The sequence below is a fragment of the Trachypithecus francoisi genome, unplaced genomic scaffold, assembly GCF_009764315.1.
Source record: "Trachypithecus francoisi isolate TF-2019V2 unplaced genomic scaffold, Tfra_2.0 Lachesis_group2, whole genome shotgun sequence".
NCBI lineage: Eukaryota > Metazoa > Chordata > Mammalia > Primates > Cercopithecidae > Trachypithecus > Trachypithecus francoisi.
In genome coordinates, this window is record NW_022681465.1 from 84,533,691 (window position 1) to 84,549,079 (window position 15,389).

At 40.3% G+C, this 15,389-nt stretch overlaps 1 pseudogene; it reads left to right on the top strand.

Moving 5' to 3' along the window:
- The first annotated feature begins 2,213 nt into the window (after positions 1-2,213).
- LOC117066057 overlaps positions 2,214-15,389 on the top strand; it is a 56,000-nt pseudogene continuing 42,824 nt past the window's right edge.

The following is a 15,389-nucleotide window of genomic DNA, read 5'->3' on the forward strand; positions in this document are numbered from 1 at the left end:
AAAACACAGTATCTCTAATAGACTCTGCTGTATAACATGCAGTATTCAGAAAATAAATTATGTGTAATAAATGCCAAAATTAATACTACCCAAGAAGTGGTGTGAAAATATATTATGTTTTATAACAAGTAACAGAAAACTAAGGTTGCTTCTGTGCTGATATGCTTTTTTTCTAAGAGATTTTTTTTGACTGATATGCTGTAAAGTCTTTATGTTTTTCTTCTCTTTGAATTGCATAATTTGTCTAGTTTCACTTTTACTTAAAGGATATTCACCTTCATTTTCAGTCTTTCAGTCCCTAAAAGGGTAGATCCTCTGCTTTAACATAAACTGTTAGCAAAATTTGATCCCTGAATAGTAGAAAATGGTGAAAACCTCAAGACTCCACATCTAGATTCTTCCTCATGGATATAAGGAAAAAGTATCTCTCTTTGGATGCACTTGAGTATGACATATGGCTCGAATTTATATTCAACAGTCCATGTAACATAGACCCAAAGAGTCAGAAAGGATACCCACCATAACTAGCCTAGAGAGCAATCTGTTGAAAATCAGTGAAAACTAAACCCTGTTAATAGATACCAGGACAGGCTTCCCTGTGCAAGCTCAAGTGCCTCATAGGAAAAGGTTGAACTTCCATGAAATTTTAATAGCTATGAAGTTGCTTCAACTGGCCACACTTCCACTTTCTGAATTCCTAGTAGCCTCAGGCAGTTCTTCCTGCTTCCTAGAGACCATCCTTGGAGTACCATCTCCCCACCCCCAGAACTGTTCCATGCTTCCAGTATTTCACTACAACAAATCCTAAAACTACAGGCTTTCTGTGCTAAGAAGGATCTTAGAAACCATCTATTCCAATCCCCTTGTTTTACAAGCAGGAAAACAGGCCTAGAAGCATAAAATACTAGGCAAAGTCATATACCATATCATGCTAATGCAGAAATTGTAGTAGAACTCAAGTTCTCTGTCATTTGCTGACTTCAAGAGCTGTCACAGAATACAGCATCATAGAAATCAGTTTTAGGTACTAATTATCCTGGGATAGCTCTATTTTTTTCTTTCTAATTACAGAATTGACACACAAAAAATTATATTTTATAATTTTTAAATAATGTAAATTATATAAAAGTTACTTTGGGTCCCACAGTACCTTACTCACCTCTCCTGATGTACTTTTATTCTCAGATTGGTGTGTATCTTTCTCCCTGTGCATTTATATATAGGTAACTTTTTTGCACAAGCAAATATTTGATTTAGCCATTTCTGTGAATATTTAGACATAAGGCACTAGCACCTCAGAAACTAATGCCAAATAGATTACATTTTTAAGTAGTGAACACTCTGGTGGTCACTGATATCTGGTTTTTAAATCTTTATATATTTATTTATTTATTTTAAGACAGAGTTTCGCTTTTGTTGCCCAAGCGATTCTTCCACTTCAGCCTCCTGAGTAGCTGGGACTACAGGCACCCACCACCATCCCTGGCTAATTTTTGTATTTTTTGGTAGAGACAGGGTTTTGCCATGTTGGCCAGGCTGGTCTCGAGCTCCCAACCTCAGGTGATCAGCCCACCTCAAACTCCCAAAGTGCTGGGATTACAAGCGTGAGCCACCATGCCCAGCTAAGTTTTTTTTTTTAGATGACAAATAAAAATTGTGTATATTTGTGAGGTATAATGTGATGTTTTAATATTATGTGTACATTGAATTCATGTCAACGGGGGGAAATTAAATCAAGCTAATTAACATATTCATCACCTCACTTTTTTTGGTGAAAACATTTAAGATCTACTCCCTTAGCAATTTTTTGGTATACAATACATTATTAAATATAATCAGCATGCCACATATAGGTAATTTCACATTTAAGAATTCCAATAAAATTTTGCTTTAATTTCTGCATATAATTTTGTTTTTGAGGTGTTGTATTAGTCTACTATCTAATCATGATAGTCTACTATCATGCTACTATAAGGACATACCCGAGTATGAGTAATTATAAATTACCTGAGTATGGGTAATTTATAAAGGAAAGAGGTTTAATGGACTCACAGTTCCACTAGGCTGGGGAGGCCTCACAGTCATGGCAGAAGGCGAATGAGGAGCAAAGGCACATCTTACATGGCAGCTGTCAAGACAGTGTGTGCAGGGGAACTGCCCTTTATAAAACAATCAGATCCCTTTCCCCTGGCTAGCAGCACGGTGGCTGCACAATGCCTGGAGATACTGTAAAGAACGTGAACCAGCAGGAGTTCATCAGAGTTCTGGCAGGCTTTCTCAAAAAGTCCAGGAAGCTGAAAGTCCTTGGATGGGTGGACACCGTCAAGCTGACCAAGCACAAAGAGCTTCCTCCCTATGATGAAAACTGGTTCTACACATGAGCTGTTTCCACAGCACAGCACCTGTACCTACAGGGTGGTGCTGGGGTTGACTCCATGATCAAGATCTATGGGGGACATCAGAGTAAAAGTGTCATGCCCAGCCACTTCAGTCAAGGCTCCAAGAGAATGGCCCACTGGGTCCTCCAAGCCCTGGAGGGACTGAAAATGGTGGAAAAGGACCAAGACGGGGGATGCAAACTGACACCTCAGGGACGAGAGATCTGGACAGAATCACCAGACAGCTGCCAACAGGAAGCATTAGAACAGCACAGGAAAAATTCACCCCCCTGATTCAATTACCTCCCATGGCACATGGGAATTACAGGAGCTACAATTCAAGATGAGATTTGAGTGGCGACACAGCCACACCATATCAGATGTTTTTAATCAAAAAGTGTTGCCAAGTGCCATGGCTCAAGCCTGTAATCCCAGCACTTTGGGAGGCCGAGGCGGGCAGATTACTTGAGGTCAGGAGTTTGAGACCAGCCTGGCCAACATGGTGAAACCCCATCTCTACTAAAAATTAAAAAATTAGCCTGGTACGATGGCAAGTGCCTGTAATTCCAGCTATTCAGGAGGCTGAGGCAAGAGAAAAGCTTGAACCCGGAGGCAGAGGTTGTAGTGAGCCGAGATCGTGCCACTGCACTCCAGCCTGGGTGACAGAAAGACTCAGTCTAAAAAAAAAAATAAAGTGGCCGGGCGTGGTGGCTCAAGCCTGTAATCCCAGCACTTTGGGAGGCCGAGACGGGCGGATCACGAGGTAAGGAGATCGAGACCATCCTGGCGAACACGGTGAAACCTCGTCTCTACTAAAAAATACAAAAAACTAGCCGGGCGAGGTGGCGGGCGCCTGTAGTCCCAGCTACTCCGGAGGCTGAGGCGGGAGAATGGCCTAAACCCGGGAGGCGGAGCTTGCAGTGAGCTGAGATCCGGCCACTGCACTCCAGCCTGGGCAACAGAGCGAGACTCTGTATCAAAAAATAAAAATAAAAATAAAAAATACAAAAAACTAGCCGGGCGAGGTGGCGGGCGCCTGTAGTCCCAGCTACTCCGGAGGCTGAGGCGGGAGAATGGCCTAAACCCGGGAGGCGGAGCTTGCAGTGAGCTGAGATCCGGCCACTGCACTCCAGCCTGGGCAACAGAGCGAGACTCTGTATCAAAAAATAAAAAATAAAAAATACAAAAAAAAAAAAAATTAAGTTATAACTGCCTATTGTTGGTAAATTCAGTTTGCCTGTCTGTGTGGTGGCTTGCCATATTGGAAATCTGCCCCATTACCAAAGTGTGATCTGTTATCCACTCAACACTGTATCTTCCTCTTTCTATGCTCTGCTCACATCACAAGGGAGAAGCTCAGAAACACATTTCCCAGAATCCCTTATAACTATGGTTCTAAGTTAAATTTTGTTCATGAAAAGAACTCCCTCAAGACTCAGACGGCAATAGAGAAGTTATTTTTCTCCAGCAGTTACTGCAGACATGTGGGCAAATGGAAGAAGATGGGAGCCTATAGCAGTTACTGAGAAAGCTCCTGAAAATCACCTGCTGCCCAACTTGTAAAAAGCCTCATGAAGAGCAAGGATATGAATGAAAGACTATTTGAAAGACAGAAATTCCAACGATTTTTCTGGACACAGGTTTAATTCCCGGATCAAGTGAGGCTGTCATCACTAACGTCCCATTGTCCAGTTGTCTCTCCCAATCCATCTTTAGATTCTCTTTTCTTAAAGTTTGTTTTGATTCAATGTCCTTTCAGTTAATCTTGGGGCAGCACTGTAAATCCCATTCTGGTATTTTCTTAGGGATATTGCTGAGGGCACTGTTTCCTATATAAAGAGCCATTGAGAAATTTCTTTCAGAAATAATAGCTGAAGGAAATATTTGCAGAGATAAGAGACTGGTGGATTAACCAATTAACAAGTCACTTTGGTTGGTAGGAAAACCAGAGTTAAACTTTCACTCAATTTTCAGAAACTGTGTAGGTTTCAATGGCTCATCTGTATAGCATCTTCCTGGGTTTTTATCTTCTATATTAATTTGTTATTTTACTGCCCACATTTTTAGATTTATTTACACCTTCCCATTTCATTATGTATACACTGGTATTTTTCCTAACTTGCCTAATTAAATACATATTTTTAAAATAAGTTTAAAAAAACAATACATGTCCATCTAGACATGGTGGTTGACACCTGTAATCCCAGCACGTTGGGAGGCCACGATGGTGGGCAAGGGTGGGTGGTGGGAGTCCAGGAGTTCGAAACCAGCCTAGGCAACATGGCAAAACCTCTTATCTACATTGTGTACAAAAATTAGCTGGGCGTGGTGGCATGCACCTTTAGTCCCAGCTACTTGGGAGGCTGAGGTGGGAGGATCAACTGTGCACCCAGGAGGTTGAGGTTGCAGTGAGCCAAAATCATACCACTGCAGTCCAGCACAGGCAAGAGAGTGAGACCCTGTCTCAAAAATACATAAACAAACAAACAAATAAAGAATACAAGAAGACTAGGCTTCCTCAGACCTCATCAGCCTGCAGGTGCAAGGGATGACTTGAACAATAGCTAAAAGGTTACTGGTTTATAGTCCCTTTTTTTTTTTTTTTTTTTTGAGACGGAGTCTTGCTCTGTCGCCCGGGCTGGAGTGCAGTGGCTGGATCTCAGCTCACTGCAAGCTCCGCCTCCCAGGTTTACGCCATTCTCCTACCTCAGCCTCCCCCGTGTAGCTGGGACTACAGGCGCCCGCCACCTCGCCCAGCTAGTTTTTTGTATTTTTTAGTAGAGGTGGGGTTTCACCGTGTTAGCCAGGATGGTCTCGATCTCCTGACCTCTTGATCCACCCATCTCAGCCTCCCAAAGTGCTGGGATTACAGGCTTGAGCCACTGCGCCCGGCCTATAGTCCCATTTTTTAATAAAAGTCCTTGGGTTCCTATAAAACTTGCCTTCTCCACCCCCTCAACCAAATGTTTCTGGAAGTCCTCAGTGGGTGTTTCACATGCACACCCATCTGTTCTATCAGGCATCACCATGGTAGCTGAACTTCATAGATATGTATTTCTTCCCTCAAGTAACAGTCCTAGATGAGTGCTCATGTCAGCAGGGCAACTCATCTCTTTGTCATCATTCAGGATCCTAAGCTGATGTCACTCTGTCATTTTCAACATGTGACTTCCAAGGTTGCCCTGAGTGTCAACATTCCAATCAAGTGAAGACAGTAAAACATTTCTTTTTAATTTAAAGGCATAGAAAAACATGTGTGAGAAATGTTTATGAGTCAAGACTGTACGTGGAATACATCATTTATGCTCACAAACCACTGGAGACAACTTAGTCACATGGCCACATGCAACTACAAGGAAGGCTGGGAAATGTAGTGTGCTCATATATCAGGAAGAAGAGAAGGGATTCTGGTAGATAGCTAGTGGTTTCCTCCACAGTATATCTTCTTCTAGTCTTTTTGCAATATTGTTTCCACAAAATTATGATCATATTGCATTCTGCTATATTCATTTAAAATTATATTCAGCATAATTTCCCTGTCATAAAATTGTCTTCAAAAACCATTTTAAAAATAATATATTATTTCATCGCATATATACCAGAACTTACTTACCTACTCTCCTCCTATTGGATATTTACCTTCTTTCCAATTTTTGGTTTAATAAATGAAGCTGAAATTTGAATATTACATGTCAGTTTTTTGTTTTTTGTGTTTTGGGTTTTTTTGAGACAGAATCTCACTCTGTTGCCTAGGCTGGAATGCAGTGGCACAATCTCAGCGCACTGCAACCTCCGCCTCCTGGGTTCATGCAGTTCTCCTGCCTTAGCCTCCTGAGTAGCTGGGAGTATAGGCGCACACCACTACACCCGGCTAATTTTGTATTTTTGGTAGAGACGGGGTTTCACCACATTAGTCAGACTGGTCTTGAACTCCTGACCTCGTGATCCGCCCACCTCGGCCTCCCAAAGTGCTGGGATTATGGGCATGAGTCACTGCACCTGGCCTACATATCAGTTTTTAGTAGCTTTCCTAAAACTTTTCTTAGGATGGATTCCTGCAAGTGGAAGTATAGGGACAAAGGATATATACATGTAAAAAGGCTGTTTAATTTCTGTTCCATTTGGTGAATGGAGTGGCAGGGGTTGAGGGGATGAGCTAAGCCTATTTAGTCACACTGGGGTATAGAGTAGGAGATTTCTCTTTTCAACCATCAACGCTCTAGGTTTCAAGGGCCCCTCCTGGAAGTCTTTCACCAATGCTGATCTGAAGGGCATCTATGCAGATCCTCAGCACAGACTACATATAATATTCACTCAAATGCAAACTGAATGGTCCACAGACACGCTTTGCTCCCAAATGATTCCTGGATGTTAGCAATAGATATACTCAATCTACTATAGGCTGGAGCCCACTCCATTCCTATCCACAAAATCTCTCCAGGTCCTAGTGTGCCTTGACCCTGCCATATACATTTTTAAGGATTTTTCAAATTTGGGGAAATTTGCATTTTATTTACCAGTTGAGCATCCCAAACTCAAAAATTCAAAATCCAAAATGCTCCAATGAGCATTTGCCTTGGATGTCTCTTGTCAGTACTGGAAAAGTTGCAGCTTTTGGAGCATTTCAGATTTTAGATCTTCAGATTTGGGATGCTCGACCTGTCCTTGTAAGCTGCTTCAAACTCCCTTTCCAATGAATTGGTCTACAAATAAGTAAATAAGAAAAATTACATTGTGTAGGATAGGAAGCAGCAAACTACAGTCTCCACACCAAATCTGGTCTGCAGCCTGATTTTGTAAATAAAGTTTAATTGAAATACTGCCACATCTATTCATTTCCATATTGTCCATGGCTGCTTTCTTTTACAACTGCAAAGCTGAGTAGTTGTGATAGAGGCCTATGGCCTCCAAGTTTAAAATATTTTCTGTCTGGCCCTTTATAGGAAAAGGTTGCTGACCTATTCTCCAGAATTAGGCTACAACAACCAAACTAGGGTCTGTACTCACATACACCCCTATTTGTTTGATGAGCTTGTTCAGCTCCATATAACTTCCTTATTTTACTTATGAATGTCTTATGCTATATTAATGCAACATTAATACATCTGGCCTTCATAACTTCAGACCTTGCCATAACTGGTTTTAAATTTCACTCCTCTCCTCATTGAATTTTGATTCATAATTTATGAACACACACTATGTTTCAGTTACCCAAATTAATAATGAACATGCAAAGTGGTATTTTTCTCTCTGGAAATGAAAGACAAGTATTTTCAAATGCTTGGTGAGCAGCACTATTGATATTTATCTTTCTCTTAGTCCAAGTAAATATTATGCTGCGTCTGTGTGGTCATAGCCATTTCCATCACAAAAGACTCTACAAACCCAGGATTACCTCATCCCAATAGAAACAAAGAGGAAAAGGGAATTAGGCTGAAGGGAAAGCTAAAGTAAAACCATCTTCAGTGATTTCAAAGGAACTCAGAAATAACAAAGTATATTTCTTTCAAGTAAATGTGCCCTTTTTTCAAAAGACTATTGTGGCAGTCCTAAAAATTGCCATTAAATGCGGAGGATAGAAAAGATCATTAAAATTAAAAATCAATTAAATTCCAAAATTTAACATATTTGCCTAAATCAAATTAAATTGCCCAAGAGAAAACACACAGCCACTTAAGAAGTACATATAAAATTGCAAGATACTCCCGTCTCTTAAACAGCGAATCACTGTTTTCCAACTGACGTAACAAGGATGTGCTTGCGTGTATTATTTACAAGACTAAATACATGTTTAATAAAAAGACGTAGTTTAAAACACCCTCTTTTAATGTTTTTGTTATACAAGTGGACCCAGATTTGTAATTAAAACTCGTCAGAGAAGCATGTGAAAAAGTGGTATGAATCATTACTGATTTCCTGCCTTGCCCCTTTCCAAAGAAACTCATCCTTTCCCCCAGTTGAAAACACATAAAAAATTGACAGTTTTAAAACCATGTAGTAAGAAAGCAATTTGTTTTTTAAAAATTTTTAACTCTCTAATACAAAGCCTTCTTTCCTAAATGCTAATATGCCACTTAAGTCCTTCCTAGAGGTATAAACATGATTCATAGTTTAATATCGCTAGAGATAATTTTAGAAAGAGCCCCTTTTGTTTAAATGAATGTGAAACCTTTTGCCAAGCCTTGAAACTGCTGCCTTTGTTGGTATGTTGACTTTTAAAAGGTGAGATAGTTTTTGGTAGCCTTAACTAGAGTCTTGTACAAGGAAAAAAAAGAATGACTCAAGGATCTCAGGAGACTTTTTTACCCACATTACTGTGGTCCTACTGTTTTATGAAATCCAAGGGTTGTTCGAGTACAAAACAATTTTCAAAACCTCACATGATGTTGAAAGACAGGTCCATTTCCAAGCCTTCATATTCAGGAGTCCTTCCCAAACTAACATTCATCCTCTGTCTTTTTTCCTTTTCTTCCAGGTGCTCTGGGAATTAGCTATTGAGTTCATTTTCTCCCACCATTCCCAGCCCCATGACTACATCCCCTTTATAAAGTGTAAACAATACCACTTTGGGGCAAAAGGTGAAGAAAATGTCTGTCTTTGGCCTCTCTGATCTACCCTTTTAATATGTCTTTTAACTTTGCTGTTTTCTTCCAGGAATCTAGCACCACATGCTGGGTTCTGTATTAGTCATTTATTGCTGTTTAACAAATTATCCAAAAACTTAATGACTTAAAACAATAATTATTTATTACCTCACACAATTTCTATGGACCAGGAACTTAGCTTGGTGGGTTCCACCTCAGAGTCCCTCAAAAGGCTAGAGTCAAAATGTCACCTGGTGTTACAGTCACTGAAGTTTGCATTGGGCTGAAGAATCCACTTCCCACATGACTCACTCACATACTGCTAACTGGTGCTGGTTACTGGCAGCAGGCCTCAGTTCCTTACCCCAAGAAACTATAGGACTGCTTGAGTGTCCTCATGAGATCGCAGTTGGCTTCCCCAAAAGTGGTTGATCTGAGGGATCTCATAGAGTAAGTCAGAAGCCTCAATGTCTTTTGTGACCTTGCCTTGGAAGTCACACTTAGGAGTAATTTCCATTCATTAGAAGATGGCCGAATAGGAACAGCTCCAGTCTCCAACTCCCAGCACGAGCGACACAGAAGACCGGTGATTTCTGCATTTTCAACTGAGGAGCGCAGCCCATCGCCAGCAACGGATCAAAGCTGGTCAAAGAATGACTTTGACGAGATGAGAGAAGAAGGCTTCAGTCCATCAAACCTCTCAGAGCTAAAGGAGGAATTACGTACCCAGCGCAAAGAAACTAAAAATCTTGAAAAAAAAGTGGAAGAATTGACAGCTAGACTAATTAATGCAGAGAAGATCATAAACGAAATGACAGAGATGAAAACCATGACACGAGAAATACGTGACAAATGCACAAGCTTCGGTAACCGACTCGATCAACTGGAGGAAAGAGTATCAGCGATTGAGGATCAAATGAATGAAATGAAGCGAGAAGAGAAACCAAAAGAAAAAAGAAGAAAAAGAAATGAACAAAGCCTGCAAGAAGTATGGGATTATGTAAAAAGACCAAATCTACGTCTGATTGGGGTGCCTGAAAGTGAGGGGGGAAATGGAACCAAGTTGGAAAACACTCTTCAGGATATCATCCAGGAGAACTTCCCCAACCTAGTAGGGCAGGCCAACATTCAAATTCAGGAAATACAGAGAACGCCACAAAGATACTCCTCCAGAAGAGCAACTCCAAGACACATAATTGCCAGATTCACCAAAGTTGAAATGAAGGAAAAAATCTTAAGGGCAGCCAGAGAGAAAGGTCGGGTTACCCACAAAGGGAAGCCCATCAGAATAACAGCAGACCTCTCGGCAGAAACTCTACAAGCCAGAAGAGAGTGGGGGCCAATATTCAACGTTCTTAAAGAAAAGAATTTTCAACCCAGAATTTCATATCCAGCCAAACTAAGCTTCATCAGTGAAGGAGAAATAAAATCCTTTACAGATAAGCAAATGCTTAGAGATTTTGTCACCACCAGGCCTGCCTTACAAGAGACCCTGAAGGAAGCCCTAAACATGGAAAGGAACAACCGGTACCAGCCATTGCAAAAACATGCCAAAATGTAAAGACCATCGAGGCTAGGAAGAAACTGCATCAACTAACGAGCAAAATAACCAGTTAATATCATAATGACAGGATCAAGTTCACACATAACAATATTAACCTTAAATGTCAATGGACTAAATGCTCCAATTAAAAGACACAGACTGGCAAACTGGATAAAGAGTCAAGACCTATCAGTCTGCTGTATTCAGGAGACCCATCTCACATGCAGAGACATACATAGGCTCAAAATAAAGGGATGGAGGAAGATCTACCAAGCAAATGGAGAACAAAAAAAAGCAGGGGTTGCAATCCTAGTCTCTGATAAAACAGACTTTAAACCATCAAAGATCAAAAGAGACAAAGAAGGCCATTACATAATGGTAAAGGGATCAATTCAACAGGAAGAGCTAACTCTCCTAAATATATATGCACCCAATACAGGAGCACCCAGATTCATAAAGCAAGTCCTTAGAGACCTACAAAGAGACTTAGACTCCCATACAATAATAATGGGAGACTTCAACACTCCACTGTCAACATTAGACAGATCAACCAGACAGAAAGTTAACAAGGATATCCAGGAATTGAACTCATCTCTGCACCAAGCGGACCTAATAGACATCTATAGAACTCTCCACCCCAAATCAACAGAATATACATTCTTCTCAGCACCACATCGCACTTATTCCAAAATTGACCACATAATTGGAAGTAAAGCACTCCTCAGCAAATGTACAAGAACAGAAATTATAACAAACTGTCTCTCAGACCACAGTGCAATCAAACTAGAACTCAGGACTAAGAAACTCAATCCAAACCGCTCAACTACATGGAAACTGAACAACCTGCTCCTGAATGACTACTGGGTACATAACGAAATGAAAGCAGAAATAAAGATGTTCTTTGAAACCAATGAGAACAAAGATACAACATACCAGAATCTCTGGGACACATTTAAAGCAGTGTGTAGAGGGAAATTTATAGCACTAAATGCCCACAAGAGAAAGCAGGAGAGATCTAAAATTGACACTCTAACATCACAATTAAAAGAACTAGAGAGGCAAGAGCAAACACATTCAAAAGCTAGCAGAAGGCAAGAAATAACTAAGATCAGAGTAGAACTGAAGGAGATAGAGACACAAAAAACCCTCCAAAAAATCAATGAATCCAGGAGTTGGTTTTTTGAAAAGATCAACAAAATTGACAGACCGCTAGCTAGACTAATAAAGAAGAAAAGAGAGAAGAATCAAATAGACGCAATAAAAAATGATAAAGGGGATATCACCACCGACCCCACAGAAATACAAACAACCATCAGAGAATACTATAAATGCCTCTACGCAAATCAACTAGAAAATCTAGAAGAAATGGATAATTTCCTGGACACTTACACTCTTCCAAGACTAAACCAGGAAGAAGTTGAATCCCTGAATAGACCAATAGCAGGCTCTGAAATTGAGGCAACAATTAATAGCCTACCCACCAAAAAAAGTCCAGGACCAGATGGATTCACAGCTGAATTCTACCAGAGGTACAAGGAGGAGCTGGTACCATTCCTTCTGAAACTATTTCAATCAATAGAAAAAGAGGGAATCCTCCCTAACTCTTTTTATGAGGCCAACATCATCCTGATACCAAAGCCTGGCAGAGACACAACAAAAAAAGAGAATTTTAGACCAATATCCCTGATGAACATCGATGCAAAAATCCTCAATAAAATACTGGCAAACCAGATTCAGCAGCACATCAAAAAGCTTATCCACCATGATCAAGTGGGCTTCATCCCTGGGATGCAAGGCTGGTTCAACATTCGCAAATCAATAAACGTAATCCAGCATATAAACAGAACCAAAGACAAGAACCACATAATTATCTCAATAGATGCAGAAAAGGCTTTTGACAAAATTCAACAGCCCTTTATGCTAAAAACGCTCAATAAATTTGGTATTGATGGAACGTACCTCAAAATAATAAGAGCTATTTATGACAAACCCACAGCTAATATCATACTGAATGGGCAAAAACTGGAAAAATTCCCTTTGAAAACTGGCACAAGACAGGGATGCCCTCTCTCACCACTCCTATTCAACATAGTGTTGGAAGTTCTGGCTAGGGCAATCAGGCAAGAGAAAGAAATCAAGGGTATCCAGTTAGGAAAAGAAGAAGTCAAATTGTCCCTGTTTGCAGATGACATGATTGTATATTTAGAAAACCCCATCGTCTCAGCCCAAAATCTCCTTAAGCTGATAAGCAACTTCAGCAAAGTCTCAGGATACAAAATTAATGTGCAAAAATCACAAGCATTCTTATACACCAGTAACAGACAAGCAGAGAGCCAAATCAGGAATGAACTTCCATTCACAATTGCTTCAAAGAGAATAAAATACCTAGGAATCCAGCTTACAAGGGATGTAAAGGACCTCTTCAAGGAGAACTACAAACCACTGCTCAGTGAAATCAAAGAGGACACAAACAAATGGAAGAACATACCATGCTCATGGATAGGAAGAATCAATATCGTGAAAATGGCCATACTGCCCAAGGTTATTTATAGATTTAATGCCATCCCCATCAAGCTACCAATGACTTTCTTCACAGAATTGGAAAAAACTGCTTTAAAGTTCATATGGAACCAAAAAAGAGCCCGCATTGCCAAGACAATCCTAAGTCAAAAGGACAAAGCTGGAGGCGTCATGCTACCTGACTTCAAACTATACTACAAGGCTACAGTAACCAAAACAGCATGGTACTGGTACCACAACAGAGATATAGAGCAATGGGACAGAACAGAGTCCTCAGAAATAATACCACACATCTACAGCCATCTGATCTTTGACAAACCTGAGAGAAACAAGAAATGGGGAAAGGATTCCCTATTTAATAAATGGTGCTGGGAAAATTGGCTAGCCATAAGTAGAAAGCTGAAACTGGATCCTTTCCTTACCCCTTATACGAAAATTAATTCAAGATGGATTAGAGACTTAAATGTTAGACCTAATACCATAAAAACCCTAGAAGAAAATCTAGGTAGTACCATTCAGGACATAGGCATGGGCAAGGACTTCATGTCTAAAACACCAAAAGCAACGGCAGCAAAAGCAAAAATTGACACATGGGATCTAATTAAACTAAAGAGCTTTTGCACAGCTAAAGAAACTACCATCAGAGTGAACAGGCAACCTACAGAATGGGAAAAAATTTTTGCAACCTACTCATCTGACAAAGGGCTAATATCCAGAATCTACAAAGAACTCAAACAAATATACAAGAAAAAAACAAACAACCCCATCAAAAAGTGGGGAAAGGATATGAACAGACATTTCTCAAAAGAAGACATCCATACAGCCAACAGACACATGAAAAAATGCTCGTCATCACTCGCCATCAGAGAAATGCAAATCAAAACCACAATGAGATACCATCTCACACCAGTTAGAATGGCAATCATTAAGAAGTCAGGAAACAACAGGTGTTGGAGAGGATGTGGAGAAATAGGAACACTTTTACACTGTTGGTGGGATTGTAAACTAGTTCAACCATTATGGAAAACAGTATGGCGTTTCCTCAAGGATCTAGAACTAGATGTACCATATGACCCAGCCATCCCACTACTGGGTATATACCCAAAGGATTATAAATTACTCTACTACAAAGACACATGCACACGTATGTTTATTGCGGCACTATTCACAATAGCAAAGACTTGGAATCAACCCAAATGTCCATCTGTGACAGACTGGATTAAGAAAATGTGGCACATATACACCATGGAATACTATGCAGCCATAAAAAAGGATGAGTTTGCATCCTTTGTAGGGACATGGATGCAGCTGGAAACCATCATTCTTAGCAAACTATCACAAGAAGAGAAACCAAACACCGCATGTTCTCACTCATAGGTGGGAACTGAACAATGAGATCACTTGGACTCGGGAAGGGGAACATCACACACTGGGGCCTATCATGGGGAGGGGGGAGGAGGGAGGGATTGCATGGGGGAGTTATACATGATATAAACGTCATGCACATGTACCCTAGAACTTAAAGTATAATAAAAAAAAAAAAAAAAGGAGTAATTTCCACAATGTATTATTGGTTATCAAGGTAATCCTTATTCAAAATGGGAGAGAACAACACAGAGTGTGACTAACAGGAAGTGTGAATCACTGGGGGTCATCCTGGAGGTGACCACAGACCCTAATGGCCCAAGGTCTTCCACCCTGTCCCAGGCTGCCTTTGTTCTGGCAGTCCCCTCCAGATGACCTCCCCAATGAAAGCAAATCTTTCATAAGTGTATTCTGTCAGTTCCCTATTCTTTACCAAGGTAATGTTGCTGATCTGTTACTGAAATTTTGCTAATGTGCTCAGAGAATGCTACAGGCGAAAAGTACAGCTTTTTGCACACATCCTCCTTCATCAGCAAATAAAAGAGTCAAGGCCTTGACTAAACACTGACTCTCATGGTGGAAGCATCAGGACTATTACAAACAGACAGGGAAATGTCCTATTATTTAGTCCTGGAAAATTTCACCATGTAGGCATATACCTGCTTCAACAACTCCTAAGTCTGAGTTTATAGGGACAATTTGGACAATAGGATTATTCTAGTCAGAACAAGTTTTTACTTCAGTTCTCTGACTATTCCCTGTGCACATTTATGCATCCTCAGAGCCTGGCAGAGACCACTCAACAAATACTAATCTCGTGAAAAAAGGAAGATCTAGACAGACTTGATAGTATTAATAGAGATACACACCTGCTTCATAGAAACTCAAGAGGTACAGCTTCAATAAAAAAGAACAGAGGAAAAGCAAAAGAAAATCACTGAATACACTTTACATCAATGCAACCCAGTTACTATTAGAAAAGAACAATTAGAAGCAGAG